Source organism: Ictidomys tridecemlineatus, chromosome X (genome assembly GCF_052094955.1).
Source record: "Ictidomys tridecemlineatus isolate mIctTri1 chromosome X, mIctTri1.hap1, whole genome shotgun sequence".
Taxonomy (NCBI): domain Eukaryota; kingdom Metazoa; phylum Chordata; class Mammalia; order Rodentia; family Sciuridae; genus Ictidomys; species Ictidomys tridecemlineatus.
Window position 1 is genome coordinate 76,694,850 of NC_135493.1, and position 20,293 is coordinate 76,715,142.

The following is a 20,293-nucleotide window of genomic DNA, read 5'->3' on the forward strand; positions in this document are numbered from 1 at the left end:
AATAAAAGCCTGAAGAAGTCCTTTGAACATTTTGATATGGTGAACCACATATGTCTAAAAGACACTGGTCTCAGGATCCTTTTGAGCTCCTTGGTCCCATGGCACAGCTGGAGGACACACTTTTGGAGGGTAAGTGTCCCCCCTCATTGACTGACCGTCTCACAGACAAATGACATCAAAGACTCTGCAAGAGCAGACTGATCATAAGAACAACTGTTAGAAGGCCAGAAAATAAATTCACCGAGGAAGAACACAAATCTGATGATTAATCAAATAATTCCCAAGTGTTTTTGGATACCTATTAAACTGCTAGGACTAAAAGACCTGACAAGAACAATTTTCAAGGAGGCAAACTTGATCTGGGGGCTCATGGTTTCAGAGGTCTCAGTCCATAGACAGCTGGCTCCATTCCCCAGGGCTCGAGGCAAGGCAGAGCATCATGGCAGAAGGGTGTGGTGGAGGAATGCAGCTCACATGATGATCAAGAAACAGAGAGACAGAGACTCCTCTCACCAGATACAAATAGATACTCAAAGGCACACCCCCAATGCCTACCTCCTCCAGCCAACCCTCCTGCCTTCAGTTACCACTCAGTTAATCCTGATTAGGGGATTAACTCATTGATTGTGTTAAGGATCTCCTAACCCGATCGTTTTGCCTCTGAAGGTTCGTGCATTGTCTCACATATGACAATTTTGGGGAATTCCTAATATCTAAACCATAAAACTAAAGGACTCAATTCCAAAAACAAAATGAAACCAATGAGGAAGATTTCAACAGAATATCAGAGTGGAATTCAGCTTGAATTTTCTACCAAATTTTCATGTACCATCTATATGAGTAAGATGACACCCTTGAGAATTTCATTAGCCTCGTATCAGGTGACTTTGGCTCTTGATTGGCGAGACAGAGGGAGTCTCAGATGTGCACACTATTACTGACTTGAGTCAAACACAGTGGATTCAGCTGAATCCTGGTCGAAATCCCATTCCTGTGACTACCTTCCAGACAAGCGTCAGCAGATGGATTCCTATAGTTCTAAACAAAGTTGGTCTATTCCTGGTTGTAACAAAGGGGAATATCCACTGTGGGAAAATGTGAGGCATGCCAGTGAGAGGTCATTTCTCCTTTTTGGCTCTTAAAATTTTAGAGATACCAAAAGGCCACAAGAAATCAAGCATGTGCTCAAAGTGGAGGGGGGGTAGGCAAACTTTTTATTATGACAGAAGGGTGTACTACAGAACCTGGCTAGCAAGCACACCTGGATGGGCAGTCTGCCTGTTTGCATACCTAATGCAGCACTGCCCTTCACCCTGATTGGAGATTCAGTAGTACAATCTATGGGATTGGCTAATTTTAAAATTAGGGTTGGCAAAGGGAAGGACTATAATTAAAATGGCTACAATTAGATCCAACTAAGTCTGAATACTGTATGTGAAAACGAACCACTGGACATTATTTCTCAGAACAAATAAGGCAGCTATGAGCATTCCCAAATCACTCATTGCACACATATGTGCCATCATATTTCTTGGACAAATGCCTAGGAGAAAATGGTTGAATCGTATGGTGATGTGTGCACAATTTTTAAGGATCTTCTCCAGTCAACCAGGTGTGATGGTGTGCATGTCTAGTCCCACCTACTCAGGAGGCTGGATCCCAGCAGTTCCAAGCCAGCCTGAACAACATAGTGTGTCTCCGCCCACCCCCAATCAAAAAAGAAAAATAACCGGAAAACTGTTTTCTAAAGTGGTTGTACCATTTTACATCCCCACCAGCAGTACATGAGAACTTTAACTTCCTCTGCATCCTAGAAGTTCATTGCTGTTTGAATTAGCATTTACTTAATGAGCATCTTGGAGTATGCTTACCTGACATTTTTATATTTTCTTTAGTCAAGTGTCTCTTTAAATAATTTGCACACTTTCTCACTGGGGTGCTTCTTTTCTTAGTTTGAGCTTTAATAGAGGCTTTGCCAGGATTTTTCCCCCAGTCTTTTCATTGTCGTATCAGGGTCTTGCTAAGAGCGACAGATTTTAATTTTGACAAAGCCTCATTTAACACATTTTGAGTTTGATAAGTGTTTTTTTTTTTTTTTTTTTTTGGTAAATGGCCTTTATCAGCTTGAGAATGTTCCCTTACATTCTTTTTTTTTTTTTAATTTTTTATTTTTTTATTGGTTGTTCACAACATTACAAAGCTCTTGACAAATCATATTTCATACATTAGATTGAAGTGGGTTATGAACTCCCAATTTTACCCCAAATGCAGATTGCAGAATCACGTCGGTTACACATCCACAATTTTACATAATGCCCAATTAGTAATTGTTGTTGTTGAGTTTATTTATGCACACATAAATATTGAATTTTGTCAGATACTCATGTAACATTGATTGAGACAATCACTTAGTTTTTCTGCTTCACTTTGTGAATTTGGTGGATTACATTGACACACACAGCCATGACTCAAGGGCAAGACAGAGAGGGGATGGGAGAGGGTGGACAATGGGAACCAAAATAGAGTTATGTGGGGGGGATGAATTGTAATGTTTTTCCACACAGTAGGGTGACTACAGTTCACAATACTACCTTACCTGGTTAATAAAGAAGTAAATGAGACGAGTTTGAAGTTTCCCAAGATAAAGAAACGTTAAGTGCTTAAGAGATGGAAATGGTTTTTACTGTATTTTTCATCTTCATACAATGTATACATGAGGCAAACTCCTATACTGTACCCCATAAATTTGGACAATTATTTTGGTTGGATTTTAAAAATATTGGAAAAAATGAACGTCAAGATCTTCATTGAAATTTGAAGTTTTAATGTAGGATTCCAAGGAGCCAGATGATGAAAGGGGTCTGACTGAGCTGAATTTGTTCCATCCTGAGGTCCATCAAGTTGCATTTCATGGGACTTGTCAATTTATAACTAGTTGAAGATCCTGCCTGACCTCTTAATGGGGCTCTCTGAGAATGGAATATTCTCCAAAGAAGGACCCTATACTTGTCTTTCCTACATTTAATTTTATGGGTGTGGGGACCTTATCATGGTGGTACTTAATGATAGGGCCTTTGGCAGCTGGGCCTCACGTGAAGAGGAAAGTCAAGAATTGTGCAAGATTCTTATAATTCCAATTGATCTAATAATACTTCAGTATGCATCTGGAAGGAAAGAATGTCCTTCTTAGCTCTGGGCATGCCCCTTAGATGTAGATACGAAGCACCTATTCCTTAGAGCCTTTCCTTAAAGAACAGGGCATCTCTAAGTCTTTCCCTGTTGGAATAATAGCTACTGTGAAAGAGGGTCTGGAAGGATCACATTTACTGGCCAGCCATGAGGCCACCTGGACTCCATAGTCGACCACATTTAAGCACAAAATAAAGTCTTTAAGCAAAATGCCTCCCAGGAGATTAATTATAAAACCTCCTGAAATTCAAATCATCCAAGACCCAGAAGAGACTCTCAGGTACTACAAACATGTAGATTCTGGCTTCTGCAACGACGTCATGTCAGGCAAAGTGTCTCAGAACCAGAAGGCATCTAAGAATGGACTATTCAAATGACCCACAAGTAGCCCTTCCTGGGGCAAACCCGGGCCATTACCTCCCAGTGTTGCTCCCAATATATATCCTTTCTAGCTCTCCCCAATTTTCTCAATCAGAACTTGTAGCTCAACATCAAAAACAGGCACTTGCTTGTACTTTGGTGCCCCTTTCACCCTCCAGGGTCATGGCCAAATGGAAACTTGGTGGTTCATTGGTGCCCTCATAACATTCAACGCTTTGTGGCCTGAATCAAGATAGGTTCTCAGGATGCTTGAGTCCCTAGGGATCCATCCAAATTCACACAGGGATTCCTTTCCACTAAGAGGGATTACAGCCTATATAAGGAAGGACATTCACCTTCTCCGATCTACCCCATTGAGCCCATTATTCTACTTGATTTCACTGTGGTCATAGCCCCCATTAAACTGGCTACTCCAATAAGTGGTCAGTGGATGCCCTGATCCAAAGAATGACAAGTTAACTCAAACTAAAAATGATCATGGTAAACAATGAACAAGCCAAATGGACACCAGTGGAATTTCCCATGTTGGCAAACGATGTCATATGGACACATTTGGGCTCCAAGTCGCAAGGGCCCAACAATGACCCCCAACTCCAGAGCCGCCCCCTATATTCCATTCCTCTGTGCTTTCTGGGTACATGCAAAATCCACCTGGACCAATTGCAGGTAATGAAATGGAACCCACTGTCCATAGATGGAGCAGCTTAATATGTAACATTGCTTTCCCACATTTCTGGAAATCAGGTACTACTAACCCCTAAAGCTTTCCCCAGTCACGGTAGAATTTCAGGCTCTTCCTGATAGGAAAAAGAGGTATTGGCATACAGATCAGTACCTATCACCATGCAGATCTTGCAGGAAGGCAAAGAAGATCCCAAGGTGGCCCCTGATGCCAATATTTTATTTTTTAAGAATATTTTTTAGTTGTAGTTGGACACAACATCTATTTATTTTTATGTGGTGCTGAGGATTGAACCCAGTGCCTCACACATGTGAGACAGGCTCGATATCAATGAGCTACAGCCCCAGCCCCAGATGCCAATATTTTAAAATCTCATACCCGAGTCTACCTTGTAATCACCATGCAAAGCTGAAATCTGGGTAGCCTGTCCAGGTCCTGGAACATTGCTATGAACAGACAGATTCCAATGTCCAGAACACACCCTAAAACCTTGAAAATGTTTCTGTGGAACTTTTGTAACATGACTGACCTGTTGATGCTTGATAGTGGATGTTGTCTTGGATCTGGGACAGATTCCTCGTCATGATGCTAGGCCACCTGAGCCATACTGCACCTACGGTATCATTCCTACCTGTAGTGTTCAGTCATTCCCCTACAACACCATGGACCATGACTTTAAGCTGAATAGCCATCAAGATGAATGAGAAATCATGTGTCCCCGGCTTGTGGTATACCCTTGAATCATCATTAGCACAGTTATACTGATAGACTTTCTGAACTTGACCAGTGTCCTCCATGTCCTGGATCTGTCTTGGGAGGCCATCATCACAGCCCAAATGATGACTACCTCCCATCCAACCCCCATATCCTGAAGGCTGGCCACAGCCCAGAAAACATCCATGTTCTAGGCTCTTATCCTTTTCCTCATTTGTGCCCCACTCTGTGCACCATAAACCCCACTTTTTTGATGATCCTCACCTGAAATTCCCACACCCACCCTAGGAGGACAGATTCCATTCCCACGGGGGCTAAAACATGCTGTCTAGTGCTCCCTGAGGCAAGATTATTGCTGAAGGATCCTCTCTCTGCTGATAGGTATGCACAGGGCTGCAACTATATTTTGACAGCTGGGCCTGACAAGCGCCAGGCCTGCATTCTGCACCAAGGAACACACTACCGCTTATTGGCCACATGATAGCTGAACTGAAGCTCATGAGACATACCTGAAAAATCATCCACACCAAACCCTATTGGTTTAAGGCCTCCAGTTTTGCCCCATGCAATTCAGGGCCAGATTGGTGTGACATTGACATCATCAGGTCTGGCACCAGGCACATGAGCTCAGATCAGGCACCTATTCAAAAGCATGCACCTGTGTTAGGCTTCCTGTGCCCACATATTATAACCAGCTACCTCCTCTCTGTCAGATATTAAAGGAACTTGAACGTTTAGAAGACCTGATGGGAGATACCTCACACGAGACCTTCTCTCTCCATTTAATGTCACACCTTCCTAAACTCACTGTTAGCTCCCTCACCTTCACCCAACCCCTCATCTGCCTCTGTGCCACACTCCAAGAGACAATGGAAATGAGGACTTCCCTCAGCACTGGTCAAAAATCTTACAGGGTGTTCCTCTCACTCACTTATTTCCAAGAGCTGCCCCCAACTCTCCCTCCTCCAGGGACTCTCCTCACTTTGAATATGCCTGAGTGAGTAACAAAACTTGGAATGACTTGTGATAATTGACAGTAGTGAGTTTCGGCATAGATCCATACCTTTCAATGGGAAGGAGCGTGGAAAGAGACAGCTGGACAGGTCAGATGCACCATGGCTAATCAGAGACTGAACCAAATGTGATGTATTCTTCCACTGGGATACCACTCAACAATGAGAAAAAATACTACAAATTCCCATGTGAAGATGGATGAGTCTCAAAAACATCATGTTGAGGAAAAGAATCCAGAAAAAACAGCGCACATCCATCTGGTGGTTCAATTGAGGTAAAGTTGCAGAACAGGCAAAATGAATCTGTAGTGATAGAGAGAAAACTGTGGCTAGTTCTGGGGGAGAGGTGGATATTGATCAGAAAGGAACACCAGGGAACATGCTGGGGTGATTGAGGTCATGGCTATCCTGATTTGTGTAAAATCTGCACAGGTGGATGTATTTCATGAGACCAGCTATCCCCACTCTTACCATCTAGATTTGTGCATTTCATTGTATGTAATTTATAATGTTTAAGTGCCAAAGAAAGTATACCCATTGCAAACAAAATGTTACAGATTATATATGGTTTGACACCCTGTTAATTCTCATGCTTAAGCTTATGATAAAGATGTACTGATTAGAACAGCATTGTATTTGCTCAAGATAAGATGAGTACATCAACAAAAAAGATCACAAAGCCCAAAGACAGGCTCAGGCATTTATATAATTTGGTAAGGTTAAAACTTGCCTGCAATGGGAGTCACACTTGAAATGATGAATATTCCATAGGAAGTGCATGCTCCAACCCCCCAATTCAAAGCATTGCTCCAAAGGTGGTCACTCTTGACAGGCTAGTGAGTATCCGTTTAGACCTAGGACTATGCATTTATGTGAAGGAATTTTTCCTACATAAATGTGTAATTCATTTTGTGTTTAGCTTTTAGAAGTCATATCAAATTATAGAAATTGCTCCACCACATGCTGAAACACAAAAGAGATTTTTTAAAAAATCTTAGTTGTTTCTTAGTTGTAGGTGAACACAATAACATTTATTTTATTTTTATGTGGTGCTGAGGATCAAACCCAGTGCCCCACGCATGCTAGGTGAGTGCTCCTCAGCTGACAACCCCAGCCCAAGACTAAATTCTTTTAACATCAGTAAATATAATGAGGCCCCAGTGTTTTAACATATGGTGGTATTCAGTCACAGTGCTCTTCCTTGTGAATATTTGTATCATTTTCACTGTGGAAAAAAGACATGTCAATGAGAATTCGCATGCACATCTTCTTGTGCATGGCATGAGCTGGGTCTCTAGGATTCAGGTTGCCAGAGTGAGCAAATAAAAGTAGAGGCTGTCTAGTTAAATTTGAATTTCACATAAAGCCCGAGTAATTATTTGAAATTTACTAATGGCTTTGCTGTCAGAATGTGTCAGATATCGCATAGGAACATTTACACAAAGAAAATTCTTATTATTGATCCCAAATCCAAGTTTTCCTGGCTGTCCTGTATTATTTCTGGAAACCACACTCAGGGTGAACGTCCACAAATGAATGGTTTTTGTCAAGGGGTTCTGGCCCAGGTCTGGAATGTCCTCCACGGGCTCATGTGTTGAAGGCTTGTTCTCCAGTGCAGCAATGTTCACAGGTGGGGCTCGGGGGAACGATTGCTCATGAGGGCTTTCACCTCATCAGGGTATTAATCTGTTGGAGGTGTGACCCAGGGTGCCTACCTGGTCAGTGGCTTTTCTCTATGCTCTGCTTTGGAGTAGCCAAGTAGGGAGCAGCTTTGCTTCACCACACCTGCCCCACCATGGTGTTCTGCTTCATTACAGGATCAGAATCAGTGGGGCCAAGTGACCATGGACTGTCGCCTCTGAAGCCATGAGCCAACATAAATCTTCCTTCTTGAAGGTCTTTTCCTCCGGTGTTTTATCACAGAGACAGAAAACAAGCAAAAGGGAATTTCAGATTTTAACAAATGTGGCTTACCTGTTTCCAGTCTCTTAGCATGTTTAATATTAATCTATTGAAATAATTTTGGCCAATATGTGGGGTACAAACTGTCTCTTTGTTGTTTAATTGACTTGTCCTGAATTGTTAGTGGGGATGAACAGCTGAAGAAGGGTTTACTTGCTGTTTGAATTTCTGACTGCGGGGAGTGTGTTCATGATTTGCCTTTTACCTAATTTCTTTGCTCTTCTAGCTCAGGCCAGCATGGGCAGTCGAGTGGGTTGGTAGAGGACTATGTCTCCTAGGCACAGAGAGGCAGTGAGCAGGAATGCAAGCGTGACCACATGGCACCCTCTGAATCTGCCTAGTGTCAGACTGAGCTCAGACATGGTTATGGTCTGGTGATTCCTCTTCTGACATGGCAAACGTTTGGGCCTGAGATGTCCCCTCGCTTGCCCTGGAGAGCCGGTCACTGGTCTGGCTGTGCACAGAGTTTTGGCTTGGGCAGCTTTTTGGAAAGGTTATGTCTGGAGGATAGCAAAGGAGGACTGAGAGTGAGTTCCATCATGGAGGTGGGGAGTGTTTCAGGGAATCGAGTTCTCCTCCAACTCACTGACTAAACCCTCCACATGGCCAATGGCCTGAGTGTAGTGGGTGACACAGAGAGCGACCCATGGTACTTGGAGTACCTTAATGAGAGTGTGCAGTGATAGATTCACCAAGGGCTTAAAAGAAAGTTGCCCTGTCCCTCCTCCTGCAAAGGTTTCTAACGCCTCTCTCTTTGTCCATGCTTTCTGTGTTTTCCTAGGCTTCTTTACCCTTAGAAAGCTGTTATGGGAGAAAAGTCATGTGAGAAATTTGACAGAAGATGAAGAGCCTTTGGATGGAATTTTAAATGCACGTCCCAGTTGAAAAAGAAACCCCTGGAAGGTTTGGTTTAAAGGACAATATAATATGTCTAGGTTGATAATTGGTATGTGTGCCAGGGTCCCACCAGGAGGCAGCAACTATGCTGGTTATCTGGATGGAGAGCACTGGATGCAAAGAATGGCTATAGCAACAAGAGGCAGACACTGCTAAATAAGAGTATCTTTAAGGGTCCAGAAATAGTGGGTACAAAAAGGACTTCCTTCTTGCAGGTTGAGAACAAGCAGCCAAGAGAGGAGTACAGATGCCCACACTTCCTTCCCAGCTGAGAATCAGACCTGTTGAAGAAAGCATGGCTGGCAAGTGAAAGAACAAGTAGTCGGTCAGTGGGTGACAGGGGCTGCGGACTTGAGCTCCTCTGGAGAAGATGGCAGCCGTGGTTGGGAGAGAGCCCAGAGGGAGGGGGTGCTGGAGCTTGTCTGTTTTGGCCTCTAACCTCCTACAGTGAGTCACCTCAATTGGGAGACAGCAGTTAGACAGGAAGTACTTTCCTGCTGGGATCTGTCAGGTCCTCCAGTGCTCTGGACAAAGTCTGATGCTCAGTTAGCTGGCGTGGGAGAAAGGTTAACAGAGATCAGCTTGAGCATGCACTAAAAGGCAGGGCAAAGAAGGATGGGTTTGGGTCTGACAGGCAATGAGTTGATAACTGGCAAGGGTGGCAGCAGAAACCAACAGCATACAGTAATTATCCCCAATAGGGTCCTTTCCACTAAAAGCAGAAATTCTCAAAAAGCAAGTTTCAAATGACGGCTGTTAGTGCATGTGGTACCATAGTCCCAGTCAATGGAATAAGAAAGAGGAAAGTGAGGACCTCCATTGTAATATGCAATGTGATTGTCTACCAAGAATGTGCAAAAGAATCCACTGAAACAGCATTGTTAATTATGGAGACTTGTTATTAAAGATGGCCATGTACCAGATAAAATGTGCAAAAACCACTAGGCTTCCTATGCAGCAGAAATAATTAGACACTACAATGGGAAACTCTCTAATTCATAGCAACAATGAAATTAAAAGTTCTGTGGACAAATGAAACAAAGATATACAAGGCAAATTACAAAAGAGAAACTAAAGAATTCCGGTAACCAACTTGAATCAATGAAAGAAGATGTGGCGTTTTGGATGAGAAGCCTCCTTACTTTAACAATGTTAATTCTGCTCATAGTCAACAGTACACCCTAAACAATTCTAGTTAATATTCAAAGAAGGATTTTCTTTAACTTGAAATAGTGATCCTGACCTGACTTTCATATAGAGAAAATATCTGAAGAATTTCACAACTTGTGTGTGTGTGTGTGTGTGTGTGTAGGCGCGCACACACACGCACGCCGGCCTGGGTGAGCAGGGTTGTGTGGGTACTGAGCATCGGGACCAGGGGATCCTTGCTACTGAGCTATATCCCCAGTCCTTTTTTATATTTTATATTGAGACAGGGCCTCACTACCTCCTTCAGGCTGCTTCTTGAACTTGCCAGTGTCCTGTCTCAGCCTCCAGAGTCACTGGGATTACTGGAGTGAGCCACCACAGGGTTTGAAGAACCTTTGAAAGGGAAGAATAATGACGGGGGACTTAAAGTCCGAACAATTCTGAATCTCTATGTTGAAATGAACAGCAATGGAATTTTGAGCAATGAAAGAGAATCTGAAAGCCCTGAAGCAATAGCATGGAAATTGAGTAAATGTTGTAGTGAGGTATAAAAAGTGCTGCCGTGAAAGAGTCGGACTCTTCAGGGATGTGGAAGGAGGCTCCACCAGATACTGCCTAGAAAGGGTCGGGTGAAAGCCAGGAGTGCTGGCTCGTGCTGCACGACAGGACAATAAATGGATGCACTTGCGGGGCCGGAGACATCTTCTTGTTACTGATGGGATTCCTAGGGGCTGACCTCAGAGCCAGGGGTTTCCTGGGTGACCCTCAGATGAAAGGCAAAGTGGAAGAAAGCAGTTTGTTGAGGAAGAATGAGGCCTAGTAAGATGGGAGTAAGAGGAACCAGGCACAAGTTAGAAGGCGTCTTGAAGAATGGTGATTGACTGGGAAAGTGAGATTATAATTAACAACGACTGTCTGCCCCGACTAGGAGAGAAATAGTACACAAAAGAACTGCCAATTCCCCCCACCCCAGAGTCACCGCTCGCCAAGAACAAGAACTATGCCCGCCTGCAGTTCTCCGCCAAGGTCGCTTGTCGCCCAGGTCCTTGCTCTACACCTGGGTGACGGTGGTGACCCCAGTGTACAGGCCGTGAGGCCAAGACACGGGGTAGGCTCGAATAATGAAAGGCACGCAAAGGAAGGATGTTAAATGCTTCCTGGGGGCCAGGCGCCCATCAACGCCTGGGACTTCAGGTGGGGTACCTGGAGCTGAAGCGGCAGGGGCCACTGCTAGAGAAAAGGCTACTGTGGGGACCAGAGGCGACTCCAAAGGAGCCTTCTCCACCAGGGGAAGAGGGAGGCGATGATCCTCCAGAAGGATCCGACTCTTCCCAGTAACCTTGACCAGTTCCCGGGGGTGGGGGGTGGGGGGTGAGGGTGGGGGTGTTTCCCCTGGGCCTGGCCCTGAGGCTTGTGGCCCCCTGCAAGCCTCCCAGCAGCCAGCCCAGCTCTGGCAGCAGCGCCCCCGCATCCCTCTGGCCCCAGCCTGCAGTACCGTCCCCTATCGGCAGGGGCACTGCGGGGCGGCGGCCGCGCGTTCCCACAGCTCCTGGAAGACCCGGGCAGAGGAGGCTTAGCCCCCTCCCCTCCCCGCCGCCTGGTCCTGGGGTCTGAGGGCGGCGGCCTCCGTCCGGCTCCAGACCCTGGGGCTCCGGGTCTTCTCGGCGGCGGCCGCAGCATCTGCGGCGACGTCACAGCCCTCGCGGCCTCACACACAGCGCTCCTCCGGCCGGCCGCCGAATGCCCGTGGACGCGCATCTCTTCCCAGAGTTCCTGCTTCCTGGGCCAGCCAAAGCCGCAGGTGAGAACGTCCGCGGTAGAGGTGACACCCAGGGCCTGCGGGTCTCAGAGGCCCCCTGGCCTCCTCCTCCTCCTCCTCCTCCTCTCCTCCTTGCCCAAGAGATCCCCACGGGGGCGCCTGCCGCGGGGCCGCTAAGTGCTCTGCTCCCCGCAGCCCCGAGAGCACTTCTTCGGAGGCACATAGCCCCCGCCCAGGTGCTTCTGCAAGTTGCTTTTGTGGACCCCAGCAACCCCTAGGGCCCCCAGCGCCGAGTACCCCGCGGGCCCCAACATCCCTGATGCGCATGCCCAGAGACCCCGGGAGCTAGAAAGTAGCTGAGCTGCTGGTGCAGTACCTGCTGGTTAAGAACGCGAAGACGGTGCTGATCAAAAGGGCAGACATGCTGAAGTGTGTCATCCAGAGGTACAGGAGCTTCTTCCCCGAGAGTGTCGATTTTCAAGAGAGCCTCTGACCTCCCCGAGTTAGTCTTTGGGTCCTAGGTGAAGGAACTTGATGCGACAGAGCACTCCTATGTCCTGATCAGAAAAACCGATGTGGCCCTGCTTTGGGGCCTGACAGGCGACCAGGGCCCGCCACAGACTGGGCTTCCGATGATTACCCTGGACTCGATTGATCTTCATGCAGGCCAGAAACAGTGTCCCCGAGGAGGTGTTCTGGGAGGTGTTGAGGGTGTTGCAGGTATATCCGCCTAAAAAGCATTTCATCTGTGGGGAGCCGTCGCCAAAGCTCGTCACCAAAGCGTGTGTGCAACACGAGTACGTGGTGCGCCAGTAGGTGTGCAACAGCAGGCCCCTGTGCTCGGTGTGCTTGTGGGGCTCTCAAAGGAAGCAAGACAGATGGAAATCCCGGAGTTTGTGGCCAAGGTGAATGACACCTACCCCAGATCCTTCCCGTGGCAGTAAATGAGGCATTGAAAGAAGAGGAGGAGATACCTGGTGCCCGAGACACAGCTGCTGTTGGTGATGTGACAAGTGCCAGTGTTAGCGCCAGTTCCAGATCCAGGGCCTATGCCATGGCTGAAGCAAGCAAGCATCAGCACCAGTACCCGTGCAAGCAAATGCCAGTGCCAGGGCTAGAGCCATGGTGGGAGAAATGATCAGTACCGGGGACAGTGCCAGTAAAGGTCCCCATCTCGCGTTAGAATCAGGGGCTTCTGCTGCCAGCAGGGGAGGCTGAGGCCGAGTCTTCACTTTGTTTTCTTGTGGGTAGGAAAAGAGGCCCTGGAGCAGAGAAAGAGCCAGGCTCTGACCAGTGAAGAGTCCAGGGGCAGAGTGGGCTTAGGGAGAACAAACTGCCCAGGACAGTGGTGTTCCAGTGCTATTTGTGGTTCTTGGTGACTGTGCTTTCAGTTTGCACATTTCAAAGTTCTGCTTGCTTTAGCCCCGCGGCCCCCTGCCCCCTCTTCTAGAGACAAATATCGGATAGGCACGAATTGGTTTCAGGTTAAATGATACAGGCTGGGGATGTAGCTCCGTGGTGGTGAAGCACTTTGCTAGCATGTGCCAGGCCCTGGGTACCTTCCCCACCCCCACCCCACCCCCACTGCAAAAGCTAAAACACCAAGAAAGGACGGCATCATTAGACCTCAGTTGAAATGAGAGTCAGACATAACCAATCTTTCAAAATCCTTGGTTTTCTGGACATTCCATGGAGCATTTAAGTGGAGCATCTGGGTTCCAATGTTTTCCTCTTCTTCGTTTCCGTTTTAGGAGAGATGTGCTGTTGTGTGAAAGACAGTGGGAGACTATAATCATTGTATGTCTGGAACATATTAGAGGATTGGAATAAGTCATAGTTTGAAAGTTGGAAGGACTTGACAGTGCAATGATTCCCCGTCCAAATATAAAGATAAAATAAAGAGCTGGTCAGCGTCTGACGTCCCCAAAACAATGGATATTTACATGTATCTGCACAGTTTTCTGGAATGTAGGGGGAAATAAAAATTTCATGAATGAGACACCTTGCTCATGGACTCCTTTATTCAACGTACACTTACTGACCGCCTATGATAGGTGAGGCACTTTGCTGGGCACCCGAGATACAAGAATTCACCGGTCTCGTCCTGTGGCCCCCATCTGACAGTCGAGATGGGGCTGTCATGGAAGTGAAGCAGCCAGATGCGGCAGTTTGGTGTGTTAAATGCTGGGATGAGGTGGCGAGGGAGCCTAGAGGAGAGACATTTAACTCCGGGAGGTGGGCACTGGGAGCCAGGAGGCTTCCTTGTCATGAGGTGCCTGCCGTGTGAGATCGGAAACACTCAAGGAGTAGTAAGTACAAAGTCCCTGAGGCCGGGTATTGCAGGCACCGGGAGGATTCCATGTTCTTCAGTGGGAGTGGAAGGTTAGAATCTGTGGAAACCTGAGAGACATGCTCTGGGAATGAGGACATGTGCGGGAGCCAGGAGCCTCAGTTGGTGGACATTAGGGCCGAGGAAAGAACTCGGAGTGGAAAAAGACTTGTTGGAAAGCAGCTGCTTTTGGCTCTGAGATGAGCCGGGAGAAGACTCCAGCTGCAGCAGGTCTGAAAGCTGTCCTGGACTCCGGTGCCTGTGTAGGTTGGACACGGCACACACCAAGTGCTTTTGATTTCTCATCTCTAGGGAGGGACAGGTGAGGGGTGAGGGTCCACTCATGAGAGCTGTTTCCCAGAAACTGCTGAACTTAGACATTCTCCCCTCTATTTTGGAAGAGCATAATGAAGGTGCTGGCATGATTACAGCTATGTTTCTAAAACACCAAAGGCCTGGGCGTGTGGGTGCAATAAGCAGCGATCCCATTGATGTCCCAGGAAAACTGTTGGGAGGGGCAAGGGAAGATTCTGCACTCGCCTGCAGTGCAGGCAGGAAGAGCCCTGAGGGCCAGACCCAGGAACTTAAACCCCATTTGGTTGGCCCTGGATGCCACAGAGGGCTTTTGAGCAGGGAGGGGTGGGGTGGGGGATGTGATGAAAGCAGGAGCAGCCTGTCAAGCTCACAGTGGCCAGCATAGCATGGTGTGTCAAGGATGGGTGTTTTCCATGCCTTAGAACCGCCCCTATTGGTACAGCGATCCTACTCTTTGGCCTTGTGTTATCTTTGTTCCTTGAGGTGGATGTGCACATTCTACAAACCCCCTTGTAGGCCTTGGGAAGCCGTTTGCCTGATTGATACGCAGGGCTTGGGATCTGGCACCGGTAACCTCACGGTCTCCTCTAGGACACAGGGAGTCAAGAGGACGCTGCGCTGTCACCCCTCGCTTGCTTTCTTCTGCTGACATCAAGGAGAGGCTGGTGGGGGCGGGGTGTTTTAATATGGGAGCATGCAGTCAGAGGGGAACGGGAGGAGTGTTTCGTGGGGGCTGTGCCTTCCTTTGGGGTGTGGCCAGTTGGAGTTGATTATGTGTGCATCCATTTAAGGCCTTTTCTCCGGATCCCAAGGCACCTACTCCCCATTTGCAGCCCACAGCCACTGTCAGACACAAGGTCAGGGTATGTTTGGCCAGAGGGAGAGAGAGAATATTTTTGCTCACTCTTACATTGAATTCCCCTCAAAGACATTACAAAACATTTGTGGAAAAGCAGTATCTTCAGGGCACAGTCTCCTAACAGGTACCTAACACAAGCATTGCTGTGCCATGACAAGGACCAAGTGCCTGGGCCCAACCACGTGGGCAGTTCCTAAGCTCCTCCTCCCCTTCCCCAAATGCCATCCTCATCCCAGTGAGAGGAATGTCCTTCTGGGGAGGGGTGGGAGAGAAAATGATGCAAACACCAGCAATTATTTTCTAGATTTCTTTCACCTTGATGGGAGGGAAACATGAGGAAGCCTGAGCATGTGTCAGCAGGGAGGAGGGTCAGGCAGTTGGGGGAGAGGCTCCTCCAGAGTGTGGCTCTCCCTGGGGGAGGTGGAGACAATGGAGCTGCTGGTCTTGCAAGGCCAAGGGAGCCCCAAAAGACCCAACTCCCCATTCATTAAGAAAACAGATGAAAGTGATCCGATGGGGCCTCTGTGACATCCACTCACCCATTGCTGTGTCCCCAGGCCCACCATCACTCCACTAGCCTAGCGATTCTTGGAGTCACGGTTCCCAACATGGCCTCAAACACTTTGCTAGATTCAAAGATAAAGATGCTCCAATTTCCCTTATAGATTTGCTCAGAGGATAATAGGCTACAGTACACATGGAGGCCACCTCAGGAAGACGAACGTGTCTCATTCTATGAAAAAGAACTGTCTGCTCACAGAAAAGGACCTCTGTTGGAGGGGCTCTGTCTTGAGGGGCAGGGGTGCTTGGGAGCTGTTTAGAATCCCAGGACTCTGACACCTTTTCTCAGGATCCACAGATTTTTTCCAACACCTTTCCCTACCTCTCCCATATATAAGCGCTGCCCGGGTTTTCTGGGATGTGAACCTGGTGTGCACTGCAGGGGGAAGAGACTTCTTGCTATCTCCTCATTCCTGCTTGCAAGTGCCCCCTGGGGGTCAGAGCTGCCAGCTGTGGGAAATTCACTGCTGATTGGCCTCCATCCATTGCAACCAGGACCCAAGGAGGAGCACGCAGCACTGCCTCAAGGAGGAGGGTGGACAGCCCCATAGGGCCAAGGAAGATGCTCGCTACCCCCCCATGACCCACCCCCACGGGAGCCAACAACTGCAATGCACCCGAGGCTGGCAACAATGTTGAAAGCAACCAAGCAAATAGCAGGAAGCAAAACCAGTCAGGAATGCCAGCGTTTATTTCAGGCCTCCTGACCAAAGAAGGTGGAGAGCGGGGGCGGGGCGAGCAGAGGGGGCTGGGTCACCATTCACAGCTCTGTTTCTGCAGCTTGTGTGTTCTCAGTTTTCCAGTGTCTGGTAGCCTCTCCTAGGAAGGAAAGCAGAGTGATAAGTGGCCCCTTCAGAACTCAGGCCTGCCTTGGAGTTGTCATGTGGGAGAGGAGAAGAGATAGCCGGACTTGATGCTGAGCAGCCAGCAGCTGGGGCTGGCTCTGAGCTCTTTCACCTGAAAGATTTGGTCACAAAAGCCAGCAGTCTGTGGAACCATCTCTTCCAAGACCCGAGTTCATAAGCATGATCTCTGGGCCAGCCTGGGTCATCGGATGGGTTCTCCATGGTGTCCGACAGGACTGGTCTTTTGTCAGAGTCTTTTCGTGGAAGTTTCACGGTCTGCAAATATAGACCCACAGCCTCATCCCAAAGGTCCCTGCCATCACTGGTACCTGTTACCTCCTTTAGCAACAACAGTGTGCTGCCCTGACCCTGTTCTACGTGTGGGGCACACAGCAGTGATCTACACCACCCCACGCCCAGCCCCTCAGAGGTACTCTGCACGTTGGAGGGAAATCAGACTCACCAGGTCAGCAGGTGGGAGAAAAGGAGTGAAGATCATGCTTCCAGGCATGTGCGAAGTGCCTGGAGGGACCAACCCTTGGAGAGACCTGCTAAGCTCCTCTCTTGGTTGGGCACAAGGAGAACAAAGACCCGTCCCTTCCTTGACCCCCAGCCCCTCTACCTCTGCCCCACTGTTCCTCCCTTCTGCTTCCCAGTACACTCTGCTAAGCACTGGATACATTTCTCCCATGTGACGTTCCCCGTGTTCCTGTATCCCTTACTCCCACCCCTCCAATCTGTCTTTGCTTCCTTTGCTTATCTCCCCTGGCCTCCCCAGCAGGCCATCCCAAGCCAGGTTTCTGCTGGTTGAGAAGAAAAGCACAGAGGGGCCCCACTGTGAGAACAGGGTGTGCAGACATCTAGGGGTAGTTCACCATGTGTGACCATGTCCCTTTGCCCCTCTGTGGTGGCCATCCACTGTCCCAGTTTGTCTGAGACCACCCCAGATTTCTCACTGCCAGTCCTATGACCTGCAAGATCCTTCAGCACCAGGCAAACTGTGTGTTAGTTGTCACATGACTTCATGAAGCACTATTGTCCTTTTACTCTACGTAGCTTTCCACACATTTCACAGCCAAGCCTTATGGATGACGTGGGTGTTTCTCATGTATAAAATGAGTCATTTGTGAGTAATGGACGGGTTTCCCTTCAAAGGGCAGAGGTAACTGCAGGGAGACTTATTTGACCCCTGAATACATATCAACTGCAAACCTGAGGAAACCTCAGCCATCACTTCTGTTCAGTGTCAGTGTCACACCAGCATTCTAGACAGACCCAGAGTACTAGAGGTAGGATTGGGGAAAGAGCTGGGAAGCATATTACCAAGACCCTGACACTGCAGATGGGATTTCACATGCAGAACCCCTACCCATCAACAGGTGGCCACTGGCTGTAAAAGGAGACCATTAAAAGCATTAGAGCTGCCGACCAAGCCATCACTTGTATAGGATGGCCTAGAGAGGAGGGTGCCAGCGGTCCCAGACAGCTCTGTCCTTCATGGGGTCTTGTTCAAGTCAGACACACAAGAGCCCTGAGCGGTCGAGTACGTGAGTACCTGATTTACACACAACTTTTTACCAAAACCTTGTGAGTCTCTGGGCAAGTTGTGCCAGAGACTCAGAAACTCCTCCCCAAAGTGAAAAGGTCTCCTGCCCTGTCCTCCACATCTCCTTCCCGTGACTCCACTCCAATGAGGCTTGTTCCTACTGCACTCCATTAGAAAAAGTGGAGTGTGTGGAACACGAACCAGTGAACAAGTGAAAGCCATGGTTCATGCTTGGCTTGCAGCTAGCTACATTGTGTGGGTTGGGTTTAAGTCCTAAACAGCAGGCTTGGTGTAAATGGCCAACTTAAAAGATAATGGATAGAAACGAAGACCCAAATCACTACACTGTCATTTCTCTGCACACGTTTAATCCTCACGTGAGGAAACTTGACTGGTAAGTGAGGAGTTTCTTCCTAGTTCCTGGTCAGACCCCTAAACTCCCAGGGAGAAAGGCCAGGTTCTAAGATCCCCAAACTCCAGGTTTCCTTTTGTGCACTTGTCAACATACTGACTAACCACCAGGTGGCAGAAGAAGAACAGGCTACTTTGTGCCCTCCCCCCAGCCCCCCCCCCCCCAGAGCCTCTGAGCCCTTATGCTGGAGTTTCTGAGTGAGTTTTCTCGGGGCCCAATCAATCCGTTTTGGGGATCCATCCCCATATCTTGTCCTCTCAGAGGCTCTAGGTTGTACCCATGGTCAGGTCCAGGGATTCTGATGTCATTGGTGATGTTAAAAGCAGTGGCAGTTCATGGCAAGGGTCCTCACTCCCCCACTTCTTTGGTAACACTGGGAGTGGTAGTTGGCTGCTTTAGGTTAGGATGAGGGGCCAGATGTATCTTTCAGTATCTGAAGGTAGTGACATCTGTGATCTGGATGGCCGGGGAGCAGGGTCCCTAGAAAGTCAAAGTCAGCAGCAAAATATTTACTACTTGCTATGCACTGAATTGTCCTTCCTTCCACCCCAATTCATGTGATGAAGTCCCCACTCCCATTGTGACTGCATTCGGAGCCTGAGCCTTTAAGGCCGATGAAGGTTCAGTGAGGCCATGAAGGGTGGACCCTGATGTGATAGGACTAATATCATTCTACAGAGAGACCCTAGTGCACTTACTGTCTGTCTCTGCACACACACGCACACTCACACACACACACACCCCGCACACACACACACACACACACACACACACACACACATCATGGGAAGGTCACAGGAGGACTTAGTGAGGAGGAGGCCAAACATGAGACCAAGCTGCAAAAGTCCTTGACCTTGGAGTCCCCAGCCTACAGAACCTTGTGAAAATAAATTTTTGTTGTTGCAGTCACCCAGTTTGTAGTATTTTGTTGCGGCAGCCAGAGCAGACTATTACACCCACCTTGGGATTTTGCTGAGCAATGAGTCTGGGGCTGCTACTGGTGGTCAGGCTGCACACTCCCCCAGAACCCAACGTGGGGTGAGGCTGACAGCCCTGCTCAGCCTCTGTGGATTTCCTTTTCTCCCTGAGTGTCCTGGAGAAAATAAGCTGCCTCTGGGCACCTGCCTTGAATGGACCCGGAGGGTGTGGGTGGGATGGAGCTTCCTTAAGGAGACTCCTGTGCTGTGGGTGGGATTCACCTCAAGAAGTGCTCTCCACGACAGCTCCCAACTTCACAAGGTGCTGAAATGCAAAGAGTATAGGGATGAAAATTGGAAACCTTCATTTGGAGGGCATGTTCCAGGGAGAAGGGCCCAGCTGTATCCCGCCAGCCCTGGGATTCCACAGGGTGAACTGCAGGTAATTATCTACTGGGAAGCACTAGGTACGCGGGAGGGTCTCAATAAAATTCTGTCGGCTTGCAAGCAGTTTCTCAGAAACTCTTCAAAGTGGGTTGTGATTCTTATTATTGACAATAGTGACAGATCCGTTTTTCAGAACACCTGCTGGTTACAGATCTGCCACAGTGTTAAATATTGTCTTGCTTACACAAAATAATCCCTGCACACAATCTCCCCGAACACCACTAAAGAACACAGATAAAACGGTGGTGTCCCTCCTCCATCCCACTCCATCACCAGCCCCCTCACCTTCAGCCTGGTGTGTTTCCTCAAGTATTCT

The 20,293-nt window shown here is 48.1% G+C and overlaps 1 protein-coding gene, 1 long non-coding RNA gene and 1 other non-coding gene across 53 annotated transcripts in view; 1 reads left to right on the forward strand and 2 right to left on the reverse strand.

Annotated features, from left to right (window-relative positions):
• The window catches only part of LOC101960618 (uncharacterized), a 401,529-nt gene that overhangs the window by 208,470 nt on the left and 172,766 nt on the right, over nt 1-20,293 (reverse strand). The window lies entirely within an intron of this gene.
• The window catches only part of Dmrtc1b (DMRT like family C1B), a 38,004-nt gene continuing 29,199 nt past the window's right edge, over nt 11,489-20,293 (forward strand). For both annotated transcript variants that reach the window (XM_078034711.1, XM_078034712.1), the window contains exon 1: nt 11,489-11,788. The gene's annotated coding sequence lies outside the window, so the exon portion shown is untranslated. The remainder of the gene's footprint in view (nt 11,789-20,293) is intronic.
• Nucleotides 16,499-17,298, reverse strand: LOC144371725 (uncharacterized). Its single transcript, XR_013431793.1, has 3 exons — nt 17,119-17,298; nt 16,768-16,931; nt 16,499-16,629 (listed from the first exon to the last, which is right to left on the reverse strand). It is a non-coding gene; the product is annotated as an uncharacterized LOC144371725 (long non-coding RNA).